The sequence below is a fragment of the Anolis sagrei genome, chromosome 1, assembly GCF_037176765.1.
Source record: "Anolis sagrei isolate rAnoSag1 chromosome 1, rAnoSag1.mat, whole genome shotgun sequence".
NCBI classification, from domain to species: domain Eukaryota; kingdom Metazoa; phylum Chordata; class Lepidosauria; order Squamata; family Dactyloidae; genus Anolis; species Anolis sagrei.
In genome coordinates, this window is record NC_090021.1 from 302,178,047 (window position 1) to 302,195,738 (window position 17,692).

Sequence of the window (17,692 nt, forward strand, 5' to 3'; positions counted from 1 at the left end):
ATTTCAAGATAGAACTGCAAAGACTCTGGCACAAGCCAGTCAAGGTGATCGGCACACTGAGTGCAGTGGCTAAAGACCTTGGCCTGCACTCAAACACAATCGGGCCAGCTAATCACCTCCCAACAAAGGATTCCTCCAGGCAGTATGAAGCCAGACCTTGAAACTGCTAGGCCATTAAATTCTATTCAAGGTGGCAAATTTCAGCATTCACACCTACCTCAAAAAGACAAGAATTCTTTCTCCCACTCTGGATATGCCACAGGATAAACCCCATTTCCTAGTTTCCAACAGACCTCAAAACCTCTGAGGATGCCTGCCATAGATGCAGGTGAAACGTCAGGAGAGAATGCTTCTGGAACATGGCCATACAGCCCGAAAACTCATAACAACCTAATCAGCACCACCCTACTCAAAACTGCACGCATTATATTACGTGGTGTGATACAAAAGCCAGCATAGTGATCTTGTTTGTAGTGTACTAATCTTGTTCTGTATATAATAATAATAATAATAATAATGATGATGATAATAATAATAATATAATTTATTTCTAGACCACACTCTCTCCCCAAGGGGACCTGGGGCAGTTTACACACAAAGAAGGAAAGCATCCAATGCCCAAAGAAGTGTAAATACAGCAAAACAATATAACATAGTACAAAATAATAACAACAAAGAACTAAATGCATGAAAAAAAAATAAACATAAAAATGAAAAACAGGGTAGAGGAAACACATAAAACATAGCTATAGTTTTAAAACATAGTTATAAAAACATAGTTATATAAACATACTCTGTTTAATGCAAGAAAGGGCGCATCTACTTTATATAGTCGGTACCACTTTAACTGTCATGGTTCAATGCTATGGAATCCTGGGAGCTGCAGTTTAGGAAGGCATTGGCATTATTGAGTAGTTAAAGACTTTGAGAAACTATTAGTCCCTTGACTGGGGCAAGTGGGAAACCAAGCTGCATTTATTCCACAGTGTAAATGCACTCCAAATCAATCAAAGGGTTTTTTTTTTGGGGGGGGGGGTACATTGATCTCTTCAGGAGCCTTTCCTTAGGTGCACCCATAATATAGAATTAATGCGGGTTGACTCCACTTTAACTGCCATGGCTCAATGCTGTAGAATCCTGGAAGTTATATTGCAAGGCCTTTAGCCTTCTCTGCCAAAGACTACTGATGCCTCAGGAAACTACAATTTACCTGGCCTATAACATTTACCTGACCTGAAATATAAAATTGACCAGAATCCCTACATTACTTGGTTTCAAGTAACATATATGTAGTAAGTTTCCTTATAATATTTTTGTTGTTGTGTACTTCCAAGTCCTTTCAGGCCAAGACTTGCTCAGAGAGTGTTTGCTCTCACTTTCCTTTGAGGCTGAGAAAGTGTGACTAGTCCAAGCCCATCCAGTGGGTTTCCGTGGCTGAGTGGACATTTGAACCCTAGTCTCTAGCTGAAGTTCAATGCTCAAACACCTACACCACCTAGACCCTCCACTGCTCTCCTGTGCATAGTAAGGTCACTTTCTTGATTCAGAAATAGACACTATTTCTAGGCCTTGGGTCTCATTCAGTGTGCTGTATGTACATGTTCCTTCAAGTTTCCTGTCAATTTATGGCAACCTTATACATTTCGTAGAGTTTTCTTATACAAGGCATACTCAGAAGTGACTTTGCCAACTTCTTTTTCTAAAAAGTAGCTTACAGTAGTTGGTATTCCTTGGCTAAACAGGGCTGACATTGCTTAGTTTCTAAGAACAACCTTCCAAATAAATCTGTGGCAGCATTTTTCAAGGACTAATATATTGTCTGATGAAGATATCTGGAAGTCTTGAAAGCTTGCTCACAATTTCACATATAGTTTTATGATCCTAGTAAATGTGTTTCTGGCTGTGGGTTCGGGAATATTTTTTTTCTTTGCCTTAGGAAGGCTTTACTGTCTTTTGTCTCCTAAACAGCCTGCATTTGAGACAGTAGCAACTTAAAACAAAGAGAAGATTAGTTTTAAAAATCCTGGAAAAGAAAAGCATTAGATTTAAAAAAATGACATTCCCTTATATTAAAACATATAATATTACTTTATATTATGTTACTTTCTTGGAAAATTACTCTCCTTAACATCTGATATTCTTTTTTATTATTATTATTATTATTATTATTATATTCGAGTTTGAAACTTTTTTTTTCATGTCAGGAGCAACTTGAGAAACTGCAAGTCGCTTCTGGTGTGAGAGAAATGGCTGTCTGGCAAGGACGTTCCCCAGGGGATGGCAGGATGTTTTACCATCCTGTGGGAGGCTTCTCTCATGTCCCCACATGAGAAGCTGGAGCTATATACAGTTTATAGCTACCTACCTAAAATCTATCTCCCCTGAGTCCCCTTGTGGAGATAGAGAGGGTTATAAATAAAGCATTATTATTATTATTATTATTATTATTATTATTATTATTATTATTTTACTGATACAAAAACACAGTATGTCACAGCAAATGAGATCTATATGCTGGATTTCGTATCACAAGGTCGAACACTTCCCAAGCGATGATGATGATGATGATGATGATGATGATTACTATTATTATTAGATACACAAAAAGATTAGTGCACAGCAAACAAGGTCACTCTGATGGCTGTTGTATTGGATCACACCTCGGACACTTCCCAAGAGTCTAGGACTGTGTGATGTATGTCCAAATAATGCCTGTAGATCCCAGTTAGGGGGGCCTTTTGCAGCTAACAGATGGTAATTTTGTCAGCGCTGATTGTGTTTAAGTGCAAGCCAAGGTCTTTAGGCACTGCACCCAGTGTGCCAATCACCACTGGGACCTCCTTTACTGGCTTATGCCAGAGTCTTTGCAGTTCGATCTTTAAATCCTCCTATTGTGTCAGCATCATCATCATCATCATCATCATTATTATTATTATTATTATTATTATTATTATTATTATTATGGCGCTCCATGCAGTCATGCGCCCATATGACCCTGGAGGTGTCTACTGTCTTAGAAATGGAGATGAGCACCAACTCCCAGAGTCAACACCACTAGAGTTAATGTCAAGGGAAAACCTTTACCATTATTATTATTATTATTATTATTATTGCAAATATATAATATCTTAGATCAGTTTGTTAGCTAACATTAAATATTTGAAACCTATGTAACAAACTATATACTCATGAATTATAAAACGTCATGGGGTAAGTATAGATTTGAGCTGTGATTTGGTTTCAATAAATCAATATATATATTTCATAAACATAAAAAATATGCATTAAATATAACCAAAGTACAGCACATGCCTGTGCTATGGCTTGCTCTTGAGTACATGTTAGGATTGCAGACTTAGATCCAAATGTACACAGAACTCAATCTTCTAAAATCAAAGGCCCAACACACTCCACTTTGAATAGGAAATAAAGCGTTGTTATACTGTTTTCAGATTTAACACGCACAGGGTCCGGCTAACCATAGTTGTAAACAATGCCGCTGGTCTTCTAGGTTGGCTTACCTGAAAACTATAGAGCTCTGACACTTATTAGTTGCTAATATTACATTGCATTATACTATCTGTGGGGAAAAGGCCAGTTTTCCACATATATGTAATTGGTTTAACTCCAGCCTTACATGTTATCGGTATAAAATAATAGGCTTGATGTACATAATATTGTCTAATGATGATAATGATACACATCTCCTAGACATAAAGGTAAAGGTTTTCCCCTGACATTAAGTCCAGTCGTGTCCGACTCTGGAGGTTGGTGCTCATCTCCATTTCTAAGCTGAAGAGCCGGCGTTGTCCGTAGACACCTCCAAGGTCATGTACATATAAAACTGTAAAGAATTCTGTGTGTCCTTTAGAGATGTGGCATTTTAAGTTTCAGACTAGAACTGATTTTGCTAAATGCAGGAAATAACACCCCCCCCCCCCCGGCCTGGGGAAGGACACTTGCTTAAATATAACTCCCAATCCCTCCTCTAGCACTGAATTAATTCAATTTACATGAGTGTTGACTAACTAAATTCCTGTTGATTCAACGGGTCTCTGTTTGGGACTATTGGTTTTAGGCCATTGCTTAAGCGGCTGAGGGTGGAAAGGAAGGGGCCCGAGGCTGTTAGGAATTGTGGGACTTGAAGTCCAAAACACTTGGAAAGCCCAAGTTTGCCCATGCCTGTACTAGATAGAGCATAACATTAAATATATGTAACATAATTAATCCTCACTGCCTCTCCTTTCCCAAAATGCGAGTAGATATATTTCCTTTTTTCCCCCCTGCCCGGCCTTTTGTGCCTGTTGTTTGCTTCCAAGTCAGGGATTTCTCAGGAAAGGCATCTCCTTGAAATTGCAGGCAAATCCACCTCCAGTTCTCGCAATCAGGCCAAATTTGCTCAGACAGGAAGTTCAAATGTCACCTAATTGCTTTCGTTCTTCTGCTTCACTTTGTTTTCCTCCGAAGCGGTGGTCCAGAAAGCTGAAACTACTGATGTTTAACTAGCATTTAGCCCCCTTCCGCAAGCTGTATGCTGGGTTGGCTTTTTTTACTCTCAGTGCTCCAAGGATTCAAAACGCCACATTATTTCCTTTTTTTAAGTAAACGTCTCTCCCTGAGAGTAGACTCGAATTAAACAAATTGCATCGAAGGTCTAGCTAAAATTAGATACCCTCCGATTTTTTTTAAAATTTGGTTGGTTGTTGTGGAGTTTCAAGCCAGAAAAAATGTGAGCGAAATGTAAGCAGAAATAGCTGAAGTTTCTCTGCTCTGCTACTCTCTCCGATTTGCCTGAGGCAGTAATTAATAATGATAATGAGATTAATAATAATAATAATGGTTATTGATTTTATATATATATATATATATATATATATATACTATTACTATCAATAATAGTAACAATGGTTATTGATAATATATATATTACTACTACTGCTATCAATAATAATAATAATGGTTATTGATTATATATACATATACATATGCATATATATATAAAACTACTATTACTATCAATAATAACAATGGTTATTGATAATATATACATTACTATTACTATCAATAAGAATAATGGTTATTGATAATATATATAACTACTATTACTATCAATAATAATAACAATGGTTATTGATAATATATATATTACTATTACTATCAATAGTAACAATGGTTATTGATAATATATACATTACTACTATTACTATCAATAATAATAACAATGGTTATTGATAATATATATATTACTACTATTACTATCAATAAGAATAATAATGGTTATTGATGATATATACATGTATATAACTATAATTACTATCAATAATAATAATAATAATGGTTATTGATAATATATATATTCCTACTATTACTATCAATAATAATGGTTATTGATAATACACACATACACACACACACACCCAATTACTATCAATAGTAATAATAATAGTAATAATATTCAACAACATCATCATCAACAACAACAATAATAGTTAGTTACCCGTCTATTGTCAACACAGATAAATAATAATAATCCCTGGGTTGCTGTGAGTTTTCCGGGCTTTATGGCCATGTTCTAGAAGCAGTCTCTCCTGACGTTTCGCCCTCGTCTATGGCAGGCATCCTCAGAGGTTGTGAGGTCTGTTGGAAACTAGATAAGTGAGGTTTATATATCAGTGGAATGTCCAGGGCGGGAGAAAGAACTCTCGTCTGCTTGAGGCAAGTGCGAATGTTGCAATTGGCCACCTTGATTAGCATTGTATAGCCTTGCTGCTTCAAAGATGATAATAATGATCCCATCAATACGCGCGCACACATACACTGCCTTCAATTTTAAACTGTGCCTATTGCCTCTTGGTTAGCCTTACACCGTAAATAGTAGTATGCTCCGATCAATAGACACACATTTTATTTCCTATTTTATTTCAAGCTCTTTTAATTCCAGTGTGTAAAAATAAAATAACTTTGTAAGGAAATGTTTTACCATCTTTGTGGGAGGTTTCTCTCATGTCCCCGCATGGGGAGCTGGAGCTGACAGAGAGAGCTCATCTGCTCTCTCCCCGGATGCGAACCTTAGACCTGTCGTTCCTGCCCGCACAAAGGTTAAACCCATTGTGCCACTGGGGGCTGCTGTAAGGAAATAATGGGCTCTGATTCCCTCCTTTTCAAAGTCCAACTCTCCTTAGCAATGCATTTAGCCAGTTCTGAAAAAACAATATTTTTTTGAGGTGGGTGGGTGTGTGTGTGTGAGATTTGTGAAATCTGGCGTGGTTTGTCCCTAGCTTTCCTATCCAGCAGGAGAAGGCAGTGGGCAGAGCAGGGGGCTTCTCCTCACTCGCCTCTGCGGGCTGCTTGCCTTGATTTATAGGGGAAGCTGACCTTGTTGACACCGAAAGGAAGCCCCTATTCATGGGAAAGTGAGAGATCAGCCGAACTGGGAGCTCGCCAGAGACAGCTCGGTTTCCTAAGACATGTGCCGGGCGAGCTGGGGTGGTCGCAGGAGGTCCAGGGACGAGGCAAGAGAGGCCGAAATCCCCCTTCCACCAGAGAGAGAGAGAGAGAGAGAGAGAGAGAGAGAGAGAGAGAGATTGAGATTTGTCATACCCGGAAAACAGATTCATCTTAGCACTCATTAAACCCGCTCTCGCCTTCAAGATTCCATCTACACCAGGCATGGGCAAACTGGGCCTTCCAGGTGTTTTGGACTCCAATTCCCACCATTCCTAACAACCTCAGCCCCCTTCCTTGAAGGAAAAGGCCTGAGGCTATTAGGAATGGTGGGAGTTGGAGTCCAAAACACCTGGAAGGCCCAAGTTTGCCCATGCATGATCTACACTGTATAATGAATGCATTGACGCCACTTCAACTGCCATGGATTCATGAGAATTGTCATTTTACTAGATCTTTAGCTTTCCCTGCTATGGTTCCTTAGTTTGTATAGAGCCATGGCAGTTCGAGTGGCGTCAAGCTGCATTAATTATACGCTGTAGACCAGGCATGGGCAAACTTTCTAACTCTGGGGGCCCGCATGGCAGGACAGAGCGAGGTTGGTAGGGGTTTCCCCCAAGTGTATCCATTGAACCCTGTATTGCTACTCCTGATATAGAATCCTGTTGCTGGAAGTGACCCCCAACGGCCATCCAGTCCAACCCCCTGCCATGTAAGAAGGCACAGTCAAAGCACTCCCAACAGACAGGCTCTGCGGGAAAGCCTCCAGAGAAGGGGACTCCACCAAACTCTGAGGCAGCCTATGTCACTTTCCAACAGCTCTTACTCTCAGGAAGTTCTTCCTAATCTTTTCAGTGGAATCTCTCTCCCTGCCATTTGAAACCATTGCTCCCTTGTGCCCTGGACAAGGGAGCAGCAGAAAGTCAGATTTTCCCCTCCTCCCCAATGGGACACCTTTTAAAATCTGGAAACGTGATTCCCATGTTCCCTCTCTAGCTTCTTTTCTCCCAGCTAAACATCTCCCAGGAGGAAAGGAGGAAAGAAAAAGAGACGGAAGGGAGGGAGGAAGGGAAGGGAAGGGAAGGGAAGGGGGGGAAGGAATGAGAGAAGGAAAGAAAGACAAAAAGGAATGAAGGAAAGAAGGAAGGAGAAAGAGAGAGGGGGGAAGGGGGAGGAAAGAGGGAAGGAAGGAGAAAAGGGTGGAAGGGAAGAAAGGAGGGAGGGAGAAAGAGGGAAGTAAGGGAGGGAAGAGGGAAGGAGGAAGGAAAGAGAGAAGGAAGGAAGGAGAAAGAGGGAGAGAAGGAAGGGGGAGGAAAGAGGGAAGGAAGGACAAAAGGGTGAAAGGGAAGAACGGAGGGAGGGAAGGGAGGGAGGGAAGGAGGAAGAAGGAAGAAAAGAGGGAAGGAAGGAAGGAAGGGGAGACAGGGAAGGGGGAGGAAAGAGGGAAGGAAGGAGAAAAGGGTGAAAGGGAAGAAAGGAGGGAGGGAGGAAGAGGGGAGGGAAGGAGGAAGGAAAGAGAGAGGGAAGGAAGGAAGGAGAAAGAGGGAGAGAGGGAAGGGGGAGGAAAGAGGGATTGAAGGAGAAAAGGATGGAAGGGAAGAAAGGAAGGAGGGAAAAAGGGAGGTGAAAGAGAGGTGAAAGGAGGAAGGAAAGAGAGAAGCAAGCAAACAAGGAAGGATAGGGTGGTGTGAGAGAGGAAGGCCTGCGAAAAGAGTCCAAGGGGTCGCACCCGGCCTCTGAGCCTGGGTTTCCCCGTACCTGCTGTAGACGCACCTTTTTGGCTTCTCTAAGGCCCTATCCAGGTGGTTTCCGACCAAGGCTTTGCTCAGAAAGGAGTTTGCCCTATGAAGCTGAGAGATTTGCCCATTCTTGAATGTAGGTAGAATCATAAAGTTGGAAGACCCCACAAGGGCCACCCGGGAACACCAAACCAAGCACTCCTGACAGATGGTCATCCCTGTTCTGTTTAAAAACCTCCAGAGAAAAACCACTGCCAATCCCGCTGATCCACACCCTTCAAAAACACATTGACCTGGGTGTTACATCCATATGGAGTCTCTTCCCAACAGTAGCGAAGGGCTTTGATTCCACTCCATGCATTTGCTCGATTTCACTGGGTCTTGCTACGAGTATCGGCTTTGGAAGGAAACTGTCTTGCAGTCCGTGGGACCCAGTGGGCTTTGGGTGGATCTGCACTGAAGATTGAGAAACTGCAAGTCGCTTCTGGTGTGAGATAATTGGCCGTCTGCAAGGACGTTGCCCGGGGACACCCGGATGTTTGCCCATCCCGCGGGAAGCTTCTCTCATGTCCCCCTCATGAGGAGCTGGAGCTGACATATGGAAGCTCACCCCGCTCCCCGATTTGAACACCCCTGCTTGCACAAGGGTTTAACCCATTGGGCCAAGGGGACTCCACTGAATAATTAATACAGTTGGACACTACTTTATCTGCCATGACTGTGCAATCCTGGGATTTATAGTCTGGTGAAACACCGGCTGTCTTCGACAGAGGAGGCTTAAGATCCTGTAAAACTACAACCCACACGACTTATATTCTCCAGCCTTGACAGTTAAGTGGTTCCAAACTGCCTTCATTCTAGAGGTACCCTTTGTCCCAGTGCCCGTAGCCGTCCCTCATATTTCATAACAAAAGTCTCTAAGCTGTATCTCTATATCTCTATATATCTATATCTAGAGAGGAGGAGCAGGATGGATCTCGTGGGAGAAAGAATTCTTGTTTGATTGAGGCAAGTGTGAATGTTGCAATTAATCACCTTGATTAGCATTGTAAAGCCTTGCAGCTTCAAGGCCTGGCTGATTCCTGCCTGGGGGAATCCTTTGTAGGGAGGTGTTAGCTGGACCTGATTGTTACTTGTCTGGAATCCCGCTGTTGTTCTTTATTTACCATGTCTGTAACGCGCTTCCACCCAATCCACCTAGTTATCACTCCGCAGTGGCTGTCAACGAGCGGAATGATGGACAAATTTGAACCGCTCTAGGGTCGTTCTTAATCCGGTTAGGCCCTACAATTTCCTTCCTTCGTGTTAGGATGCAATAACTCGGGGAGGGAGGGGGGAGGGATGTTGGAAACTGTACGGAAGACGGAATGCCAGATCTTTCCATTCACATTTGTCCTACATAAACTTAATTTCCGCACATAACTTGATTAGGGGATCAAGTTCTTGCAGTTTTCCCATTCTTTCCTTTGGATCTTATAAATGCAACCCTGCTCTGAACGAAAGCTTCACTCCAGCCATGCCAGGTGGACCTAATTAAAAGAAACGCACACACAACTACAGCACTTGGGTTACTCTGGAGTAAGAGGCATTCCGGAGTAGAAGTAGAACCGCCCAAGAGCGGCTTAAACATCCCTTTAAGACATTTTATTCCAGCTCCTTTGAATGGAACACACTGTATTAAACCTAGAATGTGTTAGGGATTTTAGAGGACGGCCACCTCCACCCAGTCATAAATTGTGACCGGGTTTTTGAGACCTGGAAAGGCGAAACCTGTCTGATGGCGATGCAACCCGACCCGAAGTTACGAAAAAATAACTTCGATTTTGCTCACTCGAAATTAGACTTAGATCCCGCATGGGTTCATACTCAGGGAATGTCTACATTGAGATGTGATCGAATGAGAGTGATTGTATATTGTATTTCTTGTGCAATTTAAGTTGTTTCTGATTTATGGTGAGTTTAAGGTGAATCTATCACAGGTTATTCTTGGCGAGATTGATTCACAAGGGACTTTCCTTTCCTCTGAGGCTGAGAGTGTGTGGCTTTCCTAAGGTCACTCAATGGATTTACTTGGGGGGGACGACCTGAACCTTAGTCTCTAAAGTCCAATATTCAAACCAGTCCTCACATACGGATTTCATCTGCACATTCTTGAACATAAAAGGCAGATGTATTGTCAGAGGCTTTCATGGCCGGAATCACTGGGTTGTTGTGTGTTTTCCAGGTTGTAAGGCCATTTTCCAGAAGCATACTCTCCTGACGGTTCCCCTGCATCTATGGGAGGCATCCTCAGACCTCACAAACTCGGAGGATGCCTGCCATAGATACAGGCGAAACGTCAGGAGAGAATGCTTCTGGAACATGGCCATACAGCCCGGAAGACTCACAGCAACCCATAAAAGGCAGAGTTTTTATCTCTGGAAATACAGTGCCCCTTAAACTATAAATGCTTGGAAGAGATTGTATTTTCCCTAGATAGATAGATAGATAGATAGATAGATAGATATAATTGGTAGCCATGCAAATGATTGATAGAAATGATTTCCTAAGGAAAGAGGGAGGGATATAAATAAATAAATAAATAAATGTTATTATTGTTATTATTCACACAATGATTATTTTGAGATACACAAAATTTTGACAAATGATTGATACACATGCATATATAAAATTCCCTCTATCTCCCTATGCAACAAAATGCGATTTTTTTTCTGTTCCTGGTTTGAAAGTGTTATTTCCGGTTTAAGTGTGCAGTACTTACTTTGAAAATAGTGATTATGCTCCAGAAGCTTCGTTTTTGTGGCTGACACAATCTGTGTTGAATTGGTTGAGACTTTAAGAGATATTAATTGAAAAACTATAGCCAAATATTCTGCAGAATGTCCCGCAAAAACAAAACAAAAATCAGTTTAATAAACTTCTAGATAGGACCAATTAGGAAATTACATTCATAACCCAGGAACAAAAATCGTGTTACATACTACTTTATCACACTAGAGAATGAATCTACTTTAAATCTGGTTTCTGCCTCCTACAGAATTCTGGGGTTTGTAGTTTAGTGAGGCTGCGAAAGGCTCCTCACTGGACTACAAACCCCAGAATTTTGCAGTGGACAGAAACCGGGTTTAAAGTGGATTTATTCTCTAGTAGGTCCATAGTGTAATTAGAAGGAATTGTATCTCCGAGTGTCTACACATTCTCATGCACAATATGCACTTTCAATTTCATCACAGTAGAGAATGAACCCACTTTAAACCCGGTTTCTGCCTCCTACAGAATTCTGGGGTTTGTAGTTTAGTGAGGCTGTTAAAGGTTCCTCCCTAAACTACAAACCCCAGAATTCTGCGGGAGGTAGTAACCTGATTTAAAGTCGATTCATTCTCTAGTGTGACATACATATTTAGATATAAGCAAATATAAATTTGGATTAATTTGAATTAATTTCCCCCAAAAGTATGAACATGGTATTTAACACTGTTTCGGCTTCTAGCTGAGAGGGAGAAATGACTGTTTTCCTTCAGAGATGTATCTTGAAATACTTTTGTCTCAAAATCCATGGATTTCAGTAGAAGTTGCTCCTTTTTCAGTGTTTGGGCCCTGCTGAAACAGGTTAGGATCCCTTTACCCCACTCCAAAAGCACATTCCTCTGAAAGCTGGAGATTCCCAGCAGATTCTATTTAGGGAACTTTATGGTACGGCCTACTAGACCCAATCCTCCTTATAGTTTCTCAGGGCTGTGCATTCGTACTGTACTTCTTTCACAGTATTAATTACTTCCAGCGAGCAGACAAAGGTTGGCTGCTTATGCTGGGCAAGGCCGAGGAAATTCGTCATAGTGAACCTTGAGTTCGACTGAACTGAATTTACAATTCTTCCCGTAAAAACTGACTCCCGACACCAGTTCGGAAAAGTCTCTGTGTGTTGAGGGGTCATTTCTTAAAAGGTGGGGTAGCCAGAAATCCTGGACTCCCTGGCTTGCCAACACTGACAGATTGACTCGCCTTCTATTTATTTGTTATTTGTTATTTGTTTACATTTATATGCCGCCCTTCTCACCCCAAAGGGGACTCAGAGCGGCTTACAAGATATACACACACACACACACACACACACACACACAATGTTATTAGCATAGTACAACATCAGTACTATTATATATAACTATATTGTACTATACAATTATATTGTAATATTATCAGTAATATTACATGTAATATAATATATATAATATCATATTATTAGTATTATATTGTATTATATTATAAATATATGTATATACAATATATTATATTATATTATTATATTATATTATATTATATTTCATTATATTATTAGCATAGCACAGGAGACATGGTGGAACTGTCCCCTGGCCCCCCCTCTCTTCACTCTGGCCCAGAGTGGTAGTGGGTGCTGGGGGAGGGGTCCCCAACTGATGACATACGCAGGAGACAAGATGGAACTGCCCCCCTGGCCCCCACTCTCTTCACCCTGGCCCTGAACAACAGTTGGCGCTGAGGGGAGGGGTTCCCAACTGATGGCATACGCAGGAGACAAGATGGAACTGTTTCCTGGGCAGCTTCCTATGCACTCTTCTTTCTTCCTCCACCTGTAGACCAAGGGATGGGCTGACTTCAGTAGTATGTATACACACGTGTTTTGAGAGCAAGCATTTCGCAACAAAAGCACTGCATAAAGTAGCTTATCTAAAACTGAGAAAATCATAAACGGGCAACAGCGACCACATTGTTGGTAGCTTTTAAACATATCTTCCTCTGTGCATGAGGCAGGGCACTGTGGGCAAGCATACAGATGCTGAGTTGTTTGTTCTGCTCCACAGTCTCTTCATTTTAATTCTTGTATTGTTTTAAAGTGTTTTTGCACTACAGATAAGGTATGTGCAGTGTGCGTAGGAATTTATTCATTTTTTTTTCAAATTATAACCCGGCCCTTCAACAGTTTGTGGGACTGTGACCTGGCCGTCTGTTTAAAATGTTTGAGGAGCCCTGGTCTACGTAATGCCATTTTGCCAGGTTGTGTTTTAATCCTCCCACTCTGCTTCTAAGTCTGTTCAGGGACTTCCAAGTTGCCCATTCTTGGTTTGTCACTGGAGGAAGAGCTTGGTGGGGGCCATCCAGTTGGGATTTCCTGGTGTAGCTGCCCAGAGGGATACCCTTGCTGTTGCTGGAAGAACATTTAGAAGAGTGGTGGTTCTCATTAAAATTTTCCTTGATTTAAGTCTACTGGGAAGAGGCTGATAGTTATATAGTGGATGGCGTTCATCCTGTTCAACCTTATTTCCAACGTCTCATCTCACATGGGAGGGGACAATGCCAGGTAGTTTATAGAATCTATCAACAGATGTAGGTTTAAGACATCCTGTGATTATTCTACATGTCGCAGTATTTAGTGTCATATTCACCTTCATGGTGTGGTGGTTTGAGCTCTGGACTAGGACTTCCGGACCTTTTCACTTTGGTCAAATCACACACTCTCAGCCTCGGGGGGGGGGGGGGACAAACTTGTTAAAGTTCTCCTTAGGCCCCTTTTTATGCCGAAAATTGACACATAGCAGTTTTATAATGCAGTTTAAATGCCGTTAGACTGTACTATGAAACGGCCATAAGGCAGTACAGAGAGCAAGGAAGGTGTGGTTTGAGCTTTGGAATACCTGCTTCAGCTCTCAGTCCATTGAGTTTGTGTGTGTGTGTGTGTGTGTTTGTCGTGTCAGAAGCGACTTGAGAAACTGCAAGTCGCTTCTGGTGTGAGAGAATTGGCCGTCTGCAAGGATGTTGCCCAGGGGACACCCAGATGTTTTGACACTTTCTCATTCTCGAAGGCAAAGGAAACTCCTCTTCGAAAAAATCTTGCCAAACCCCCTCCTCTAGATTCACCTTAGGGTCGCCATAGACAGCCACACAACAACCTCACTAGTTGTTTAATTTTAATATCTGTTTCATTTCATTCTATTTTCTGTGTTCACCCACCGGCCCTTCACCGGTTTGTGATTCATTTTCCACACTTAGAAATCGAAAGTCCAACCACTTTTCAGTCGTAGGTGGTGAAGGGATGCGAGGCAGGCGCGTTCTTGCTGCAGAAGGTTAGGGCTGCCTGGTAAACCAGGACAGGGTCCCACTAGGAGTACTTCATGGTGAAAGGGGGGTTGGGAATGAAATGGGATCAGTGCCCCCCCCCCCCCCCCAAACAAACATCCTACTGGGATCGAGAGCCGCCGGACATTTCCCATAAAAAAATAAGAATTTAAGACTTGTTGTGAAAACCACGGCTAAGGTCTCCCTTGACTTCGACAGAATTTATGCTTTTGGAAAGACGCCCACCAGCTAGTGAGGGTACGTCTACTCAGCAATAAGCTCCACACAGGAATAAATCTCATACTAACATACAGCATAGAATCAGAAGAGACCCCCAGGACCGTCCAGATGAACTCCCTTGTGCCATGCAGGAACACACAATCAAAGCAACTCCGACAGATGGCCACCCGGCCTCTGCCTAAAAATCTCCAGAGGAGACCACACCACAAGCATTATAGACATAAATCCCCAAAACTTTCTATCTGAGATTCCTTTTCCTCTTAAATATATATCCCATACTAACATACAACATAGGATGTCTGTCTGTCTGTCTGTCTATCTATCTATCATCTATGTATCATCTATCTCCTGTCTGGAGCGACTTGAGAAACTGCAATTGCTTCTGGCGTGAGAAAATTGGCTATCTGCAAGGACGTTCCCAAGAGACGGCAGGATGTTTTACCATCCTATGGGAGGCTCCTCTTCTGTCCCCGCACGAGGAGCTGGAGCTGACAGAAGGGAGCTCACCCCGCTGCCCAGATTCGAACCTCGGTCACGGCACAAGGGTTTAACACGTTGCGCGGGGGTGGGGTGGGGCCGCCTCCAAGAAGTATATTGAAGGGTTAGAAGAAGAGACGACCCACAACCCAAATGAATGGGCTTATTGGGGTTTGTTAGGCTCACAACACCAAATACTCAAATCCAAACGCTTATTTGGGAGTAATTTTCATTAAACGCGTATGCAAGCTGCACGTGTGAATGTGGTCTCCGGACGGGAGCAAGTCCGCTGCACGCAAGACTTTCGGATCGAGGCAATGTTTTGAGGCAGGAACACCTGTTTTTATCCGGGTCAAGGCCACTTGATGAGTTTCGCAGCCTTCCCTCCCAAGAAGAAAGGATTTCAGACCCAATGCATGGCTTTCCCTGGATACTTTTAGACCCAGACCGCACCCATCGCTCGTTTACACGCCGGTCCTGAACCGGTTTCCTTGAGAGGACAGTTCAAAAGGATTTACCACTAGGCAACTGCGAAGAGGAAGAATTAATCTGGCAGACATGAGTACTGCAGTTTAAATAAAATCATTTTAGAAAAGAAAAGTAGTTCACTCCAAAGCCAAAAAACAAAACAAAACAAAAACTTCTAAGTAAGGGGGAAATTATTGTTATAATGTATTATTGTTTTGTTCATTTACGGGTTCCATGGTCTCCCAACCAGAGTCTACAGAATTCAATGTTCAAACCATTACTACACCGTGCTGTATCTAGCCATGTGTTTTAAAGCAGTCTATAGCTATAAAAACAATCTATCGTTTAAAAAATCCATTAAAGGTTATTAAAAGACATAATATATTTTTTATAAAAAAGCACAAATCTAGGGCAATACATTTCTCAAAGCCCAGTAAAATGGGAACATGAACCAATAATTTTGTATAAAAAAACTCTAAAAACAGGACACTAAATAAAGAACAACACTAAAAAATAACCCAGGGGAATTCCAGACAGGAAACAATCAGAGCGAGCTAATACCTCCCAACAAAGGATTCCCCTAGACAGGAAGCAGCTGGGCTTTGAGGCTGCAAGACTATTCAGTGCTAATCAAGGCAGCCAACTGCAACATTCACACTTGTCTCGAACAGACAAAGGTTCTCTCTCCCATCTTGGGCATTCCACAGATATATAAACCTCACTTTCCTAGTTTCCAACAGACCTCACAACTTCTGAGGATGCCTGCCATCGATGTGGACGAAACATCAGGAGAGAATGCTTCTGGAACATGGCCATACAGACCAGAAAACTCACAGCAACCCAGAAATTTGAAATGTTGTGCCCTTCTGCATGTTCCCACCAAAAGAGTCCAGGAAGGGAGGAGGGAGGCTCTCTGCATGACCTTAGTTTTGAAACAGGGAGAAGGAGAGAGAGTCCTTCAAGTAGTCTAGACCATTGGTTCTCAACCTGTGGATCCCCAGGTGTTTTGGCCTACAACTCCCAGAAATCCCAGCCAGTTTACCAGCTGTTAAGATTTCTGTGAGTTGAAGGCCAAAACATCTGGGGACCCACTCTTCTTTTCATAGGAGAAGACAGTGTGGTAGCAATGTGATATCTGTGAGGGATGAAATAACTTCCTCTTTAAAGGTATTTTGCTTGCCCTGGCTTAATTGCCCTGTTTTGGCCATGTGGTCAGTCTGCATGGATATTTCCTTATTTTTATCCTCTATTTTTATTAGAAGATAGCTTAGTAAGGTAGTCCCTTCCAAGAACTTTTTATTTCCAGAATGGATTTCTTTTGACTTTAATAAACATGTTATTTTAGAATCTATGAAGTTGTGGCTCCTGCAATCCTGTTCCATCCTGTTGAATGGAGATGAATCCTTGCTCACTTCATGCAAGCTTCTGCTGGTTATGGACTGTGTTTCTGGCACTCTGCTATATTTTGTGGAATCACCCCAAGTGAAGGTTATCTTTGAGCCTAACAGCTCTGATTCCCATCATTAACCACTTAGGTTGGTGTGAAACCTGCAAAGAAGGGAGTGATTTAATTCATGTCACATGTGAAGCCCTCAGACTGGTTGGAGGCCTTAGATCAGGCATGGGCAAACTTCAGCCCTCCAGGTGTTTTGGACTTCAACTTCCACAATTTCTAACAGCCTCAGGCCCTGTTTTCCCCCTCTCCTCCCCCACTGCTTAAAAGAAAAGGGCCTGAGCCTGTTAGTAACTGTGGGAGTTGGGCAAAAGTATGATAGCTGGGACCCAGTGCTGGTACCGCTATGCTGGTTGCATAACGTGGCTCTGAATTAGAGACGGGAACATGTGCGCCAGACACAGCAGCACATGCGTGACTGTACGCAGTGAGGGACGCATCTATGACAGAGTCAACAAGGTAGAGGGAGGGGTGAACAGGCAAGCATACTGATGTAGGCTATCTGGAGATGCTAGGCAAGGCCGTTTGGTAGAAAGGGGGAGGAGTAACAGCCAAGCATAGTGATGTAGGCTATCCAGACATCGTATGTAAATATGTTCAAGGAAGGATAGAAAGGAGGGGGTAAAAATGAGCAGTGATGAAAAATGAATGAAATCCAGTCACTCTTACATTACTTCACTGTTATCCTCTCCCACCTGCGTTACATTACTTTACTGGTATCCTGCCGCAACTGCATCTCTAACTCGGTATGCTGTCTGGCGCACGTATTTCCTTCTCTAAT

General features: G+C 42.3%; 1 protein-coding gene across 1 annotated transcript in view; it reads left to right on the top strand.

Annotated features, from left to right (window-relative positions):
* The window catches only part of PAX9 (paired box 9), a 58,491-nt gene that overhangs the window by 3,771 nt on the left and 37,028 nt on the right, over positions 1-17,692 (top strand). The gene's annotated exons all lie outside the window — the stretch shown is intronic.